Here is a 14,933-nt window from a genome sequence, read left to right on the forward strand (position 1 = left end):
CACAAAGCTGCAGGGGCACACTATATGATCTGAAATGTGCTGCTGCTTCTCTCTGCCCTTGGCAAATGAGTTTTAATTTCTGACTATGTGCCTCTACTGAGGGAGGAAAACTCACTCCCTTGCATCCCTCTGATTGGGGAGGATGGTCCCGCACACGTATCTTGTCTCCCAGTCCATACATTACAAGGCACAGTCTTGGAGAGGGAGAAAAACAGATAATTTATTTCCAAAGGACCCTTCCCACAAAACAGCAGGCAAGATAATGCTTAGGATCAGCAAGCTAGGATTATCCTCTGCAGGTGAACTCAGTGGATTGTGGTGTGGCACAGCAAAAAACCCTACCGAGAATCAGTGAGTGCATGTACCTATCTGTATCAAACAATCTACAAGGGATCTTGATGAAAACCTTATATGTCTCTGGGACTGCATCAAGATTTTTTTAAGATAATGTCCTATAGAAATGCACATGTACCGCTTGTCTTTTTGCAGTGTTTATCTGTACACATAAAAAGGTAAATGAAAGAAGTGAAACTCAACTACTGACAGCTGCATGGACACAACCATGCACTTTTCTTGACAAAAGATGGAAGCAGTTTGCCACTACAGTACCTTCTTCAGGAATGTATTTTGACTTCTCAGTCTAGCTTACAACTCTGGAACTCTCTGGTTGTCTCCCATCCAAGTATTAACCAGGTCTGACTCTGCTTAGCTTCACAACATAGACACAGTGCTATCACCTGCTTAGACATGTAAAGGTAAAGGTTCCCGTCCAGTCGTGTCTGACACTAGGGGGCAGTGCTGATCTCTGTCATGTGGCCAGCATGACAGTCACGGAAACACTGTTACCTTCCCACCGAAGTGGTACCTATTTATCTACTCACATTTGCATGGTTTCGAATTGCTAGGTTGGCAACAGCTGGGGCAAGTGCAGGAGCTCGCTCCATGTTGTACAACAACAAAACAACAAAACAAACAAAAACCCAAGTCAAACTCCGTCATGCTTAGACATGTACATACATGCATAAGCAATACTGGGAAGGGAGGGTTGCTATAAAGCAGGTTTTTTCAAACTTGGCAACTTTAAGATCTGTGGACTTCAACACCCAGAATTCCCCAGCCAGCATGTCACACACATCTTAAAGTTGCCAAGTTTGAAAAACCCTGCTGTAAAATAATTAAAAGCACTAGCAAACTGGGACTATCCATGCATTGTGTAAAATTTAGTAATAAGAAAAACCCCAGAAGATCCTCAGTGCATTGATTTGACTTTTGAAAGAAGTTTGGATAATTAATAACTGCAAATTTTGGAAGGAAATTCAGATGTGTATTCAATTGGGACCGGCAACTCTGTTGTTAAGCAAAGCAGTTGCTATGTGAAACAGCAACTGTGCTTACAATCATACTTCAGTTTTCCTTTGCTTTACAGACCCGTAAAGGTTGTAAATGTGGGGATTGGTTGTAAAGTTATTTTTTCTTCACCATCGTAACTGCAAATGGTCACTAAATGAGGCAGTTGCTAAATGAGGACTATCTATATGTATACATACACACACACAAATAATATTCAGTAGAAATCTCACCTTTGCAATTTGCATATAGATGTGTATCCCTCCCAAATTTATCTAGGACTGTCCATTCAAAATCTGAGATCAAACTTGATGTTTAGAATTATTGAGAGTAAAGACAGTCAGATGTCTGCGGGGGTGGTGTGTGTTAAAAAATCATCATAATAGCCATGAGTGCGTGATTGAAGCACTGCCTCTTTAAAAGGAGGTGGTTGCCATCTTGACTTTTTTGACCCCTCCCTCTTGCCCCTGAAGGCAGAGCAATTTGATTCACAGGGATTGCTTTGGAAGCATCACAACTTTCAGATGGCATGCCCTTCTCCATAGGATCAAGATCTGGATTTTTAAAACTCAAAACATTAGCAATTGGTTGCTGCAAATCTTCTAAGTTTCTTATAAAACCCTACAAACCCTCTGTTGTCATTCTTCCAAAAGGCACTGTGACCCATTGTTGTTGTTTATTCGTTTAGTCGCTTCCGACTCTTTGTGACTTCATGGACCAGCCCACGCCAGAGCTTCCTGTCAGTCATCAACTCCCCCAGGGACGAGTCCGTCACCTCTAGAATATCATCCATCCACCTTGCCCTTGGTCGGCCCCTCTTCCTTTTGCCTTCCACTCTCCCTAGCATCAGCATCTTCTCCAGGGTGTCCTGTCTTCTCACACATCCCACCCTGGTGAAATAGGAACAGAAAGAATAATAATGCAGGACCTTTGTCAATTAAAGGAAGTGGTGAATCCAGTTTAAAAAATAGTGGGGGAGAGCAAAACTATTAATACATATGAGACATTTCTGCTGGAGGTCTTGGAAACTAAACAGCTGTTTAATACTTGGATGGGAATTAACCAGGGAATTCCAGAGTTGGATGTTAGACTAGAAAAATGAAGAAAGGTTGCAGAAGACAATAGCAAACTAAGTTGCCAAGAGAACAATATGATAATGACCATGAAGTTATTAGAAGTCAAATTCAATTCAAAGGGAAATTCACTTTTACTACTTTTGCCCTGTATAAGCCATCTGTCCTCTTCTGGGTTAAATGTCAGCTCTCACCTTGATGTTTCTTGGCTGCCCCATCATTCTTGGCCACCCTATCTCCACAGAAAACAAGATTCTTATGGAGCTTCTTTGCCAAGATTTATTGAAAGAGGATAGGATCAGATTACTGAAATCTCAGCAACTGGACTTTATTAAATTTATCTCTCAAGTTCCTACAGTGGCTACTTCCCTAGTCTTTTATTCATGGCTCTTGGGGAAAGTGGTGAAGAGGCTGTTCTCTTAACTAATAATGGAAGAAGGTCCAGCTGTGAATCTCTCTCTAGTGGTAAACATACTATTACAAAACAGTTATAACTGAAAGAAAGAAACTTAGATTTCCCTCTTATTAAACTCAAATGTCCTGTCCTTCGATCATTTCTAAATTAACTTCAGAACTCATGCATTGTTGGACAGTTTCCAACACTTTTCTGATCTTTGAGTTTCCTTGTGCACTTTCCAGATACCCTCATGCTGAGAAAAATCAGTGCATATGCTATACGGAAAGAATCTTTTTTGTGCAACGTTTCCCTACATGCTAAAACACAACAACAAAGGAACCTTAATATGGTCCATCACACAATGACACCAAGATTGCCTTTTTTGTAGTGTTTTATTAACAAGTACACTAATGCGTACCTATAATAGGTAGTATGGATGGGGACGTGGAAGACTATACTAAGTATTGAAAATTCCCACCCTGTTCTGAACATGTTTAGAAATTAATAAAACAAAATAATGGAGGGTTGCTAATAAACTCATCTTTGGACCATCTGATTTGGAACCCTAAAGTTTGAATCCATGTTTGGATTTGAAGATGGAGAAATGAAAGGCCAGGGGACAAGGAGAGGAGCCTTTTACAGTAACGGGATGATATGCATTTTCTACCCAAGATGTTCCTGTTTTGCTCCAACCAGACAGCCATGTTAGATCTAAGTTATTTATTGCAAAATATATGGTTCTGTTCTCTCCAGTATTAGTGGACCTGTGTTTAATTTTTTTTCCTCATTTCCTCAAGGGGAAACCAAATGGTATCAAGGGGGGTGTATGTCTGGATTGGATGAGAGAGGAGATGGCAATCTCTCAATTCTCTGCTTGTTTGGAGCCACATGCCCAGCCAACCTTGGTCCCCTGGACTGAGCTTTAGGCTCTTCAATTGGTCAAACATTTGCCCGTGCTGTTTCTCTTAATACCATTCATGGAGACAAGTCCCAATAGAGACTTGCTCCCCTCAAACAAACCTGTTTTAGGCTAAATTTGGAGAAAAAAGTAAGCATGGACTGGTTGCAGCTACACATTTTCCTCCCTGGAAATTTAGCAGAACTGACTCCCCCACCCACAAACGAAAGAACTTGTCTGTTTGCTCACCTCCACCCTGTGGAAGGAATCAAGTTTTACAAGCCATCGCAGCTCAGAGCCTGTGGTTTGGCATCCATGATGCCTCCATTTCTCCATCCTGTTCTGTTTATCCAGGAGCAATAATGAGAAAAGCAGGCCAGAGAGCTGGAGGAAGAAGGCAGCCGATACCTGGGGTTTGGAACGCTCTTTAGTTGGCCTCAGCTGCCTCTTGTGTGCAGAACAGCATAAAAGAGGAGAAAGGACCAAAATCAACCACTCATTCCATTCCACTTTCCCCATTGTTCTTGCCAGACAGTAACCACCATTACCTGCCTTGACTTATGGCCTAAATCCAAGACAAATGTACAAGTTGCTGGCTGCCTTGCGTTGGCTCTCCTTGATGGCATTCTTCGTTACCACAAAGGAGCAACAGCTCATCCTGATGCCTATAATGCTGGCTGGTTTCGCAGGCCCAGGTGGTGCTTGCTAGCTGAGAACAGAGGCTTAAGGGAGAAGGACGGAGAACAAACACTGGGGACTCACAAATGTTGCCCTTCAGTGCAGCTCAGGGGCAGATAATTTGGTGCCCATGTGTGCAAAGATGCTTTCAGATACCTCCCTTGGGGCTCTCTGCCCCATCTCTCTCTCTCTCTCTCTCTGAAGAGTCTTCTAAATGCATTTTTAAAAAGAACACTTTTGTGCTGCAAGAAAAACACCCTATTCTAACAGAATGAAAGGAGGAGCAAATGATGGTGGTGGGGGAGACACCTATAAACCCAGAAAAGTCCCCTGCAATGCCCATCGTCTTCCATAGATAGAGTTTTATTACAGTCACAGACCAGAGTTCAAAATAGTCACACTAAAAATAAAATAATAAAAACAATCAAGGATTGTCAGCTGCAGCTGAAACCAGTTCTGGAGACTCCCCCAGCCAACCAACAAATGTGTGCAAGTGACACACTTGAATATGTGTATGCATATATCTGCATGTGTAGACTCTGCCAGAAGCCATACAGTACTCCAAACAAGGGCAGGACCAGGACAAGGTAAAGTTCTATCAATTGAATTAATAATTACACATTAAAATTAATTATCTGAAAAACTAAAATATCCAATTTATAACATTAATTGTTCCCTCCCTTGCATATATCAGTTTCTTCCTCACGTACAAAACCATTCTCACACACTGAAATACATATCTCCTTCTTCCAACAGAAACAACATACAGGTAGTCCTCACTTAATGACCATTTGTTTAGAGATGATTTGGACTTACAATGGTGCTAAAAACCCGACTTGCAACCTCACACTTATGACGGCTGCAGCATCACGTGGTCACGTGATTGCCATTTTTCACCTTCCCAGCTGGCTTAAAGCAAGCAAAATCAACAGGGAACTGCGTGGTTCACTTAACAGCTGCTGCAAAAAGAGTCATAAAATTGGGTCAGATTTGTTTAATGACTGCTTCGCTTAGCAACCAAAATTCCAATTGCAGTCGTTAGGCAAGGACTACCTGTAAAAGAAGAGCCAGGATTTAGATTGGTAAGAGGAAGGATTAATGGGAGGGAGGGAGGGAGGGAGGGAGGGAGGGAGGGGGAAGAGATGGATGGAAGCAATGCAAAGAGAGAGAAGCCTGCTTAGGTTTTGACAGAAAGGGTTAAAATCACCAGGCAAGCACCTCTGCTCCACTTCTGATGCAACCACCCTTGGCAGCAGTCATCTGCAGCCATCTGTACTTCCACTTGTTTTCTTCTCAGCTAATGCAAAATAATTTCCCGTTGCCCCACAATTCACAGCTAATTATGGGAAGAGGAAAAACCACATTTTTCTGTTTGAGGATATGCGGATCCCTGAGCAGCAAGGTGTGCATCCTTAACAAGCAGCAATGGCTCTCAATCACACTGACAATCTTGCAGATTTCAGATCAAAATATGGCAACTCACTTAGGAGGTAAGCTCAAGGTTGGAGCTGTTCTCTGAATTTCCTCCTCAACTGTGGGGCATCATGAAAGGGGAGAGTTCCTCCAGAATGGTCTGTCCTTATTTCTCCCATTTCCTGGGATACAGCATTGGTAAGTTTTAGTCCTGGTAGATCATCCTGAGATCTGTGGGGAATATGCTGCTTCATGCTTTTTTTAGTTGTCCCTAGCATTCTCATGCCCCTGGGCAGGGGCTGGAAAAGCAATATTCTTCCTGTGCCTCTGTTTCCAGGTGCCAGGCATCTGTGTGTCTGGCTCCCACTCTTGGCTTTTCCATTGGAAATCCTGACTCCCTGTCCTCCTGCCCTCCACACCCACTCTGGGATTTGCACATAAAAGCAAAAGAGCAAGATGATGGTGGAGGAGGAAGAGGAGAAGATCCCTTTTGCCTCTTAAATACACACTCATTTAACTAACAGTAGGTCAAATGAGAGACAGATAGACATCTACAAGGAAGGGTGCCAAAAAAAATCAAGATGGTGGCACATCATCTAAGCCCCTCTCCCTTCTTTTAATATGCATCCTGGAGACAGACCAAGTTCAGCAGTGATTGAAGCTCTTGCTGTTTTTTATGTGTGTCCCACACATGATGCCCATAACAAACAATCAGAGCTTCGATCACACAGTTGTGGCTGCCATCTTGACTTCTCTGACCATACCATAGCCCCTGGATCAGCCTGTGAAGAGCCTCTCCTCAGCCACCTTTTGCCACTTGCCCCAGAGGTCAAAAAGTCTCATAGATACAGAGAAGATGCAGTCTCCAGGATTCACAAGGGAGCAAGATGGACACAAGCGAGATGGTCACCTTGTTGTTGTTTATTTGTTTAGTCGCTTCCGACTCTTCGTGACTTCATGGACCAGCCCACGCCAGAGCTTCCTGTCGGTCGTCAACACCCCCAGCTCCCCCAGGGACGAGTCCATCACCTCTAGAATATCATCCATCCATCTTGCCCTTGGTCGGCCCCTCTTCCTTTTGCCCTCCACTCTCCCTAGCATCAGCATCTTCTCCAGGGTGTCCTGTCTTCTCATTATGTGGCCAGAGTATTTCAGTTTTGCCTTTCATATCATTCTCTCAAGTGAGCAGTCTGGCTTTATTTCCTGGAGGATGGACTGGTTTGATCTTCTCACAGTCCAAGGCACTCTCAGAATTTTCCTCCAACACCACAGTTCCAAAGCATCGATCTTCCTTCTCTCAGCCTTCCTTATGGTCCAGCTCTCGCAGCCATATGTTACTACGGGGAACACCATTGCTTTAACTATGCGGACCTTTGTTGTCAGCGTGATGTCTCTGCTCTTAACTATTTTATTGAGATTTGTCATTGCTCTTCTCCCAAGGATTAAGCGTCTTCTGATTTCCTGACTGCAGTCAGCATCTGCAGTAATCTTTGCACCTAGGAATACAAAGTCTTTCACTGCTTCTACATTTTCTCCCTCTATTTGCCAGTTATCAATCAAGCTGGTGGCCATAATCTTGGATTTTTTGAGGTTTAGCTGCAAGCCAACTTTTGCACTTTCTTCTTTCACCTTCATCATAAGACTCCTCAGTTCCTCTTCGTTTTCAGCCATCAAAGTGGTATCATCTGCATATCTGAGATCGTTAATATTTCTTCCAGCGATTTTAACTCCAGCCTTGGATTCCTCAAGCCCAGCATGTCGCATTATGTGTTCTGCATACAAGTTGAATAGGTAGGGTGAGAGTATACAGCCCTGCCGTACCCCTTTCCCAATCTTAAACCAGTCCGTTGTTCCGTGGTCTGTTCTTACTGTTGCTACTTGGTCATTATACAGATTCTTCAGGAGGCATACAAGATGACTTGGTATCCCCATACCACTAAGAACTTGCCACAATTTGTTATGATCCACAATAGTCAATAAAACAGAAATACATATTTTTCTGAAACTCCCTGGCTTTTTCCATTATCCAGCAGATATTTGCAATTTGGCCCCTAGTTCCTCTGTCTTTTCTAAACCCAGCTTGTGCATCTGGCAATTCTCGCTCCATGAATTGCTGAAGTCTCCCTTGCAGGATCTTGAGCATTACCTTACTGGCATGTGAAATGAGTGCCACTGTTCGATAGTTTGAACATTCTTTAGTGTTTCCCTTTTTTGGTATGGGGATATAAGTTGATTTTTTCCAATCTGATGGCCATTCTTGTGTTTTCCAAATTTGCAGGCATATAGCATGCATTACCTTGACAGCATCATCTTGCAAGATTTTGAACAGTTCAGCCGGGATGCCGTCGTCTCCTGCTGCCTTGTTATTAGCAATGCTTCTTAAGGCCCATTCAACCTCACTCTTCAGGATGTCTGGCTCTAGCTCACTGACCACACGATCAAAGCTATCCCCAATATTGTTATCCTTCCTATACAGGTCTTCCGTATATTCTTGCTACCTTTTCTTGATCGCTTCTTCTTCTGTTAGGTCCTTGCCATCTTTGTTTTTGATCATGGAATTTACCTCCGATGTTTCTAATTTTCTGGAAGAGGTCTCTTGTCCTTCCTATTCTATTGTCTTCTTCCACTTCCGTGCATTGCTTGTTTAAAAATAATTCCTTATGTCTTCTGGCTAACCTCTGGAATTTTGCATTTAATTGGGCATATCTTCCCCTATCACTGTTGCCTTTTGCTTTCCTTCTTTCTTGGGCTACTTCTAGTGTCTCAGCAGACAGCCATTTTGCCTTCTTGGTTTTCTCTTTCTTTGGGATGTATTTTGCTGCCGCCTCTTGAACAATGTTGCGAACTTCTGTCCATAGTTCTTCCGGGACCCTATCTACTAAGTCCAGTCCCTTAAATCGATTCTTCACCTCCACTGCATATTCCTTAGGAATATTAGTGAGCTCATATCTAGCTGACCTGTGGGTCTTCCCTAATCTCTTTAGTCTGATCCTAAATTGTGCAAGAAGAAGTTCGTGATCGGAACTACAATCAGCTCCAGGTCTTGTTTTTACCGACTGTACAGATGTCCACCACCTTTGGCTGCAAAGGATGTAATCAATCTGATTTCGGTGTTGTCCATCTGGGGAAGTCCATGTATAAAGCCGTCTCTTAGGCTGTTGGAAGAGAGTGTTTGTTATGCAGAGTGAGTTGTCTTGGCAACATTCTATCAGCCTATGTCCTGCTTCGTTTTGTTCTCCCAGGCCATGCTTACCTGTAATTCCAGGTGTCATTTGACTGCCCACCTTAGCATTCCAGTCTCCTGTGATGAAAATAACATCTCTTTTAGGCGTGTTGTCCAGTAGGTGCTGCAGATCCTCATAGAACTGCTCTACTTCAGCTTCTTCAGCATCTGTGGTTGGGGCGTATATTTGGATCACTGTGATGTTAGATGGCTTGCCCTGAATTCGAATTGAGATAATTCCATTTTTTTTTTGGATTGTATCCAAGCACTGCTTCAGCCACTTGACTATTAATTATGAAGGCTACTCCATTTCTTCTGTGGTCCTCTTGTCCACAGTAGTAGATCTGGTGGTCATCTGATGTGAAGAAGTGGCCCATTCCAGTCCATTTCAGTTCACTGACGCCCAAAATGTCTATCTTTAATCTTGACATCTCACCAATAACCACATCCAATTTGCCCTGGCTCATAGATCTTACGTTCCAGGTTCCAATGGTGTGTTGATCCTTAGAACATCGAATTCGCCATTCACCACCAGCACCGTCGGCCGCTAGCCGTCCTTTTGGCTTTGAGCTAGCTGTGTCATCACGTCTGGGGCTAGTTGAACTCATCCTCTGTTCCTCCCCAGTAGCATTTTGACCATCTTCCGACCTGGGGGTCTCATCTTCTGATGGTATACCGACATATCTCTGGTTGTACTGATCCATTTAGTTTTCAGGGCAAGAATACTGGGGTGGGTTGCCATTACCTTCCCCAGGGATCGCATTTAGTCTGACCTCTCTGTCATGACCTTCCCGTCTTGGGTGGCCCTTCACGGTTTAGCTCATGGCGTCATTGAGGTGCTGAAGCTCCAGCACCACGACAAGGTAACGATCCTTTGCTGAAGAGATGGTCAGCTAGATTTCCTCTATTTTTGGGAAGGCCTGCCAGTCCCAGCTGCTGAGTGTGTGGCAGGACTCGGGACCACTTTTGGGGGCAAATTAGGAACCGAAAAACTTTTTATCAGCTTAAGCCCACTGTGTATCTGAGTTGCTATCTTGATCAGTTTGAGAAATATTAAAAAAAAAAGTCCTGCTAATTCTGAATACCTGTAGGCTTTTTTAAAACAACCCAAAATAGCTGAACGGAAATGTTTGGTGAGGGCACTTAAGTGGCAAGCTCCAAACAGACTTCCCTGGTTGTAAATCACCCTGAAGTCAGTGGAACTGCATGCAATGGGACAAAATGCTGGGCCTTACTTGCAACTGCTTTGGACCATGATCTGATGACTAAAGATGGCATGGGTTGGACTTCCACGCACCTGGCGGGTACTAGATGTGAGAAATATACTCTGGAAGAATTGGAACAGAGCTATATCACCATGCCTTGGGAACGCACTGTTTACCCAGCCAACCCTTAAAATAGACCCAGGCTTTACTCTGTTATGCATGAATTCCTTGTGGTTGTCCGGCCAAAGCATGACAGTAAAACTCCCATCTCTCACCTCTGGACAAAGGGTCACACAACGAAAGACAAAGAACCCCTTCAAGACAAAATGGGCTGTGAAAAGTTGAACATTCTTTCTTCTCCCGAGGGACGTGATTTGAGTTTAAATGGGTGGGTGTGCAGACATGCCGATATTTCAGCTTGTGATTTGGCTTCTCTTTGTTAGAACAGGAAGTTCTTGGGGGAAGAGAACAGAGCCATGGGGGGCAGGCAGTTGGCCCAGGCCATACATATGTGTGTGTATGTGGGGGGAGTCCTTCTGAAGTAGGGTTCTGCATTTGCAGTGATCGGATGGACCAGGACAAGGCAGTAGAAGGAGTCAGTGGGAACAGACTCTTAAGAGTTACTTTGATATTTTGGGTTTCCTGCACCATGGATTTCAGTGAAGAAAATAAAATGGAGAAAACACATTGCCATCGGAGTCAAGAAATACTGAGTTTTTTCATACACTCCCATTTCCTGGATTTCTCATTTAACTTGACTAAAAACCCGAGAGAAAATTAAATTGACAGAAGCGGAAACTAGAAGAAAGTTGAAGAATTCAAATGACAGTCAAGGGGCTTTAAAAGACTTTAGGAAAAAACCAAATGGCTTATTTCTTTAAAAGGTTTCTGGGTAGCCTAGAACAGTGTTTTTCAACCTTGGCAACTTTAAGACGTGTGGACTTCAACTCTCAGAATTCCCCAGCCAGCCATGCTGGCTGGGGAATTCTGGGAGTTGAAGTCCACACGTCTTAAAGTTGCCAGGGTTGGAAAAACACTGGCCTAGAGGCAGCAGTTCATATTTTCAACATGGCCAACAAGAATGCAGTGAGGACCATTGTGTCAAGTTGGGCTAGGAGGTACAGATCCACTTCCTGAAATTTTATTTGAAGATTCTCAATAGCAGGCCCATCCAATGCTCATATCCCTTAGCTTTAAAACAGTGTTGTTCTTTTCTTCAAATTGTATGTCTTCCCTGCTCTGATGCCTTTGTAATACTGTATGCTGGGGAAGGTTGCATCAGATGATTGGTCTTTCCAACTCATTGTAGTCCTGTCTGCTTTAATTAGCAATGGGTCTCAAAAATCTGAGCAGAGACATGCCTTTTCCAGCCTGGGTTACCAATCTGTTTTGCTGCCAACCTGATGTGCCTCTTAATTACACACTCATTCAACTAACAATAGGCCAGATGAGAGACAGATAGACATCTACAAGGAAGGGTGTCAAAAAAAATCAAGATGGTGGCACATCATCTAAGCCCCCCCCCCTTTTAATATGCATCCTGGAGACAGACCAAGTTCAGCAGTGATTGAAGCTCTTGCTGTTTTTTATGTGTGTCCCACACATGATGCCCATAAAAAACAGTCAGAGCTTCAATCACACAGTTGTGGCTGCCATCTTGACTTCTCTGACCATACCATAGCCCCTGGATCGGCCTGTGAAGAGCCTTCTCCTTAGCCACCTTTTGCCACTTGCCCCAGAGGTCAAAAAGTCTCATAGATACAGAGATGATGTAGTCTCCAGGATTCCCAAGTAAGAAGACCGGGAAAAGTCAACTTTGGGGAACTGAAGTTTGTTTTCAGGCCCATCTAGAGCTTTACGTTAAAATTGGGGGCCAACTCCTGAAATTTAGCCTGTCTTGCTGGAAGTGCTTGCTGGAAGTGAGCCTTTAATCTGCCATAAAGGAGTCCTATCTAGGAAAGGTATAGAGAGAGTTTAAATGGCAAGATTCCCCCTCACCCCCCCTCATTAATCAGATAAGGCAGGATGGACAAAACAAAATCTCCCTTTTTTATTTCAGCTTGTATTTTATCTATCTATCTATCTATCTATCTATCTATCTATCTATCTATCTATCTATCTATTCAATTTATATTGTAGTAATTAAGGATGGAAATTCATTCTCTCGTAGTCCAACATTAATTTTGTTCTATTTGAGTGAGAGTTTGCAGGTGTTTAAATAACCTTATCAAAATTCATATTTTTTCCTTCATGTTTATCCTATTATAATTTTTATAACATTATCTCTGAATTTTCCTTAACATGTGGCCATTATCTTTGATGCATATTCACTGGACTGGAGAAACAGTTAAATGTAGAAAAATGTTGATTTTGAAATACAGATGCATTTCGGTGTCTTCAGGAACTGCAAAACAGGGTGTGTTAAAAGGAAAATTGAATGAATTTCTCCCCCAACTATAACAATAACAACTGGGCATGCCTCAAACACCCTTCAGGTTCCAAAACTGATTCTGACTTCTTCCAAGTTCAGCCAAGACAGAAAAAGCTGTGCAAATTCCACTCACAGTTGGTTTTTAGATGTTCTTCTCAAGCTGTGTATAAATCAGGCTGCCTCTTGTAACCCCTCTGGGGATGTATCATTTGCAACCACAAGGCTGGTTTTAGGAAGAGAGGACCTATCTTGATTTGTTTTCAAGATTCCCCGGCCTCATCAATCATCCCAATATTTGTATAATAAATACTAAAAATTACATTGCTTTCAAAACACTTTGATGATAGCATGCCAGCCATTTGTAAACCTTCAGGTTCTCCAGATGTTTTCTTAAAGAATTGGGCTTCAATGAAGGAGGGAGGTCAAAATACATCTTTGTTTGGTATCCAGGGGCAGGAAAGCAGTGACATCTTCCTCTGATTTAAAGCAGGCCTGTATGTGTTCTCTCCCACAGTGCTGCCTGTTTCTGTGACAGTACTATTAATTCTCAGTAGCGAGGACTTCAAAACAAACAAGGTCCTAAGAACTACTCAGTCTAAGTAGGTAATGTCAGCCACTAGTCAGACCAGACCAGACCAGACCAGACCAGGAAATCAACTCCACAGGAAGACTAAAACTACTTTTATTGATTTGGGTTATAATAACCGAATCTTGCAAGCCTGATTGTGCTGTACCTTCTCCTCCTTCTTATACTCCAGTGAATCAGGGAGGAGTTTGCCTGAGTTACTTCCGAATATTATCTCATAGCTCTGGACTTCAAAATGCTTCAGCCCCTTTTGCCTAGGGAAGGGTTTCTGCATATCTCCATCAAGGTCATTTCCTTACTCTCTACAGATAGGCAATCAACCTCCAACAACTATACTACTAAGTTTTGGAGTTGCAGCTCATGAAAGTCAGCGGTTTTACATCATTTTGAGGCAAGGCCAACTCTGAAAATTCTAGTAATCTACCATCTGCAAAATATGATTACTACAGCTGGGAAACAACCCTAAAAAACAAAAATCCGAGGCTGCTCTAATGTATGATGCAAACTGGTCCACTTTGTAGCATTGCCACCACCTGGATCCCACACACGGAGAGGTCCCCATAGGCATTCTGTGGCTGGGATGGGGGGAGTTTAAAAAAAGTCAAGGGGTCTCCGCTATGCAACTGAAGCCCCATCCTTTTGTACATGTGTGTCAATGCACATAAAAAGCAGGGTTTCGATTGCATTCTCACGATTGTCCTTTTGACTTTTTTGACCCCCTGCACATAATGCTGGACTTCATCCAAAGTTCAATTCAGTACTTGAAAGGATCAGATGGCTTAATACATGTCATTCAAGGCAGCAACAAGAATGCGTTAAAATACAATGTCATGATTTATTTCAGAATTTCAGGTTGGCCTTCCCATTCCCCATTCTTTCAATGAACAAAAAACAATGTCTTCATTCCACGGTTGGTCAGATCTGCCAGGGGTCAGATTCGTAATATAAATAGGAGATAGATGGGCAACAGCATCATCAATTTTGCATCCAATCGCAGCTTCCAGAGAGGAGGAGGAACGAAGAACACATCAGTGCCAAAAACCAACCGTTCCATCTTGCCTCAGTGACCCTCGATGCACCCACAGAAAATTGCAAAATCAGAAATGTGGGCACGAGGCTGGTATTTTGATTTTAACAGATGTGAAGTCCATCTCTGGCTAAGATATTTCTGAGCATGAAGAATAAAAGCTTCTGTCTCCACTGAGTTTAGAAACATTTCTTCTGCATTCTTCCCTTTCTGCTTTCTCCTAGGAAGGGACTTGGACCTGAAGGGACTGCTGGGGTTTTCATAGCGTCACCTAACCATCACCAAAGTGATTTAAAGCCCGTCTGCATTGCTGTTACTTAGGCACAACGATGGTTGGATGGCTGCAGAAGAAGCCAGAAGTTGCTACTAGGGGAAATAACCAGCAGAGTCCTTACTTTGCATGCAGAAGATTCAGTGGCATCTGCCAAGGGAGCCAAAAAGTGCAAGTTGGCAGACATGGCATCACAAATTTATTTATGGAACATTTATATGGCTGTCTATCTCACCAAGTGACTCTGGGTGCTAGAAACAGCCATATAGCACACATAAAAAAATAGTAAACACATAGTCAGAAAGCAAAACACAAAGAATGACAACTAAGGTAAACCTGTCACAGCACAGTCACACAATTCATCAACTACCTCCTGACCCCCAC

The 14,933-nt window shown here is 43.0% G+C and overlaps 1 protein-coding gene across 1 annotated transcript in view; it reads left to right on the forward strand.

The window, feature by feature from the left end:
* Positions 1-14,933, forward strand: part of ARID3A (AT-rich interaction domain 3A) — a 354,333-nt gene that overhangs the window by 328,061 nt on the left and 11,339 nt on the right. The gene's annotated exons all lie outside the window — the stretch shown is intronic.

The sequence above is a fragment of the Candoia aspera genome, chromosome 1 (genome assembly GCF_035149785.1).
Source record: "Candoia aspera isolate rCanAsp1 chromosome 1, rCanAsp1.hap2, whole genome shotgun sequence".
Taxonomy (NCBI): Eukaryota; Metazoa; Chordata; class Lepidosauria; order Squamata; family Boidae; genus Candoia; species Candoia aspera.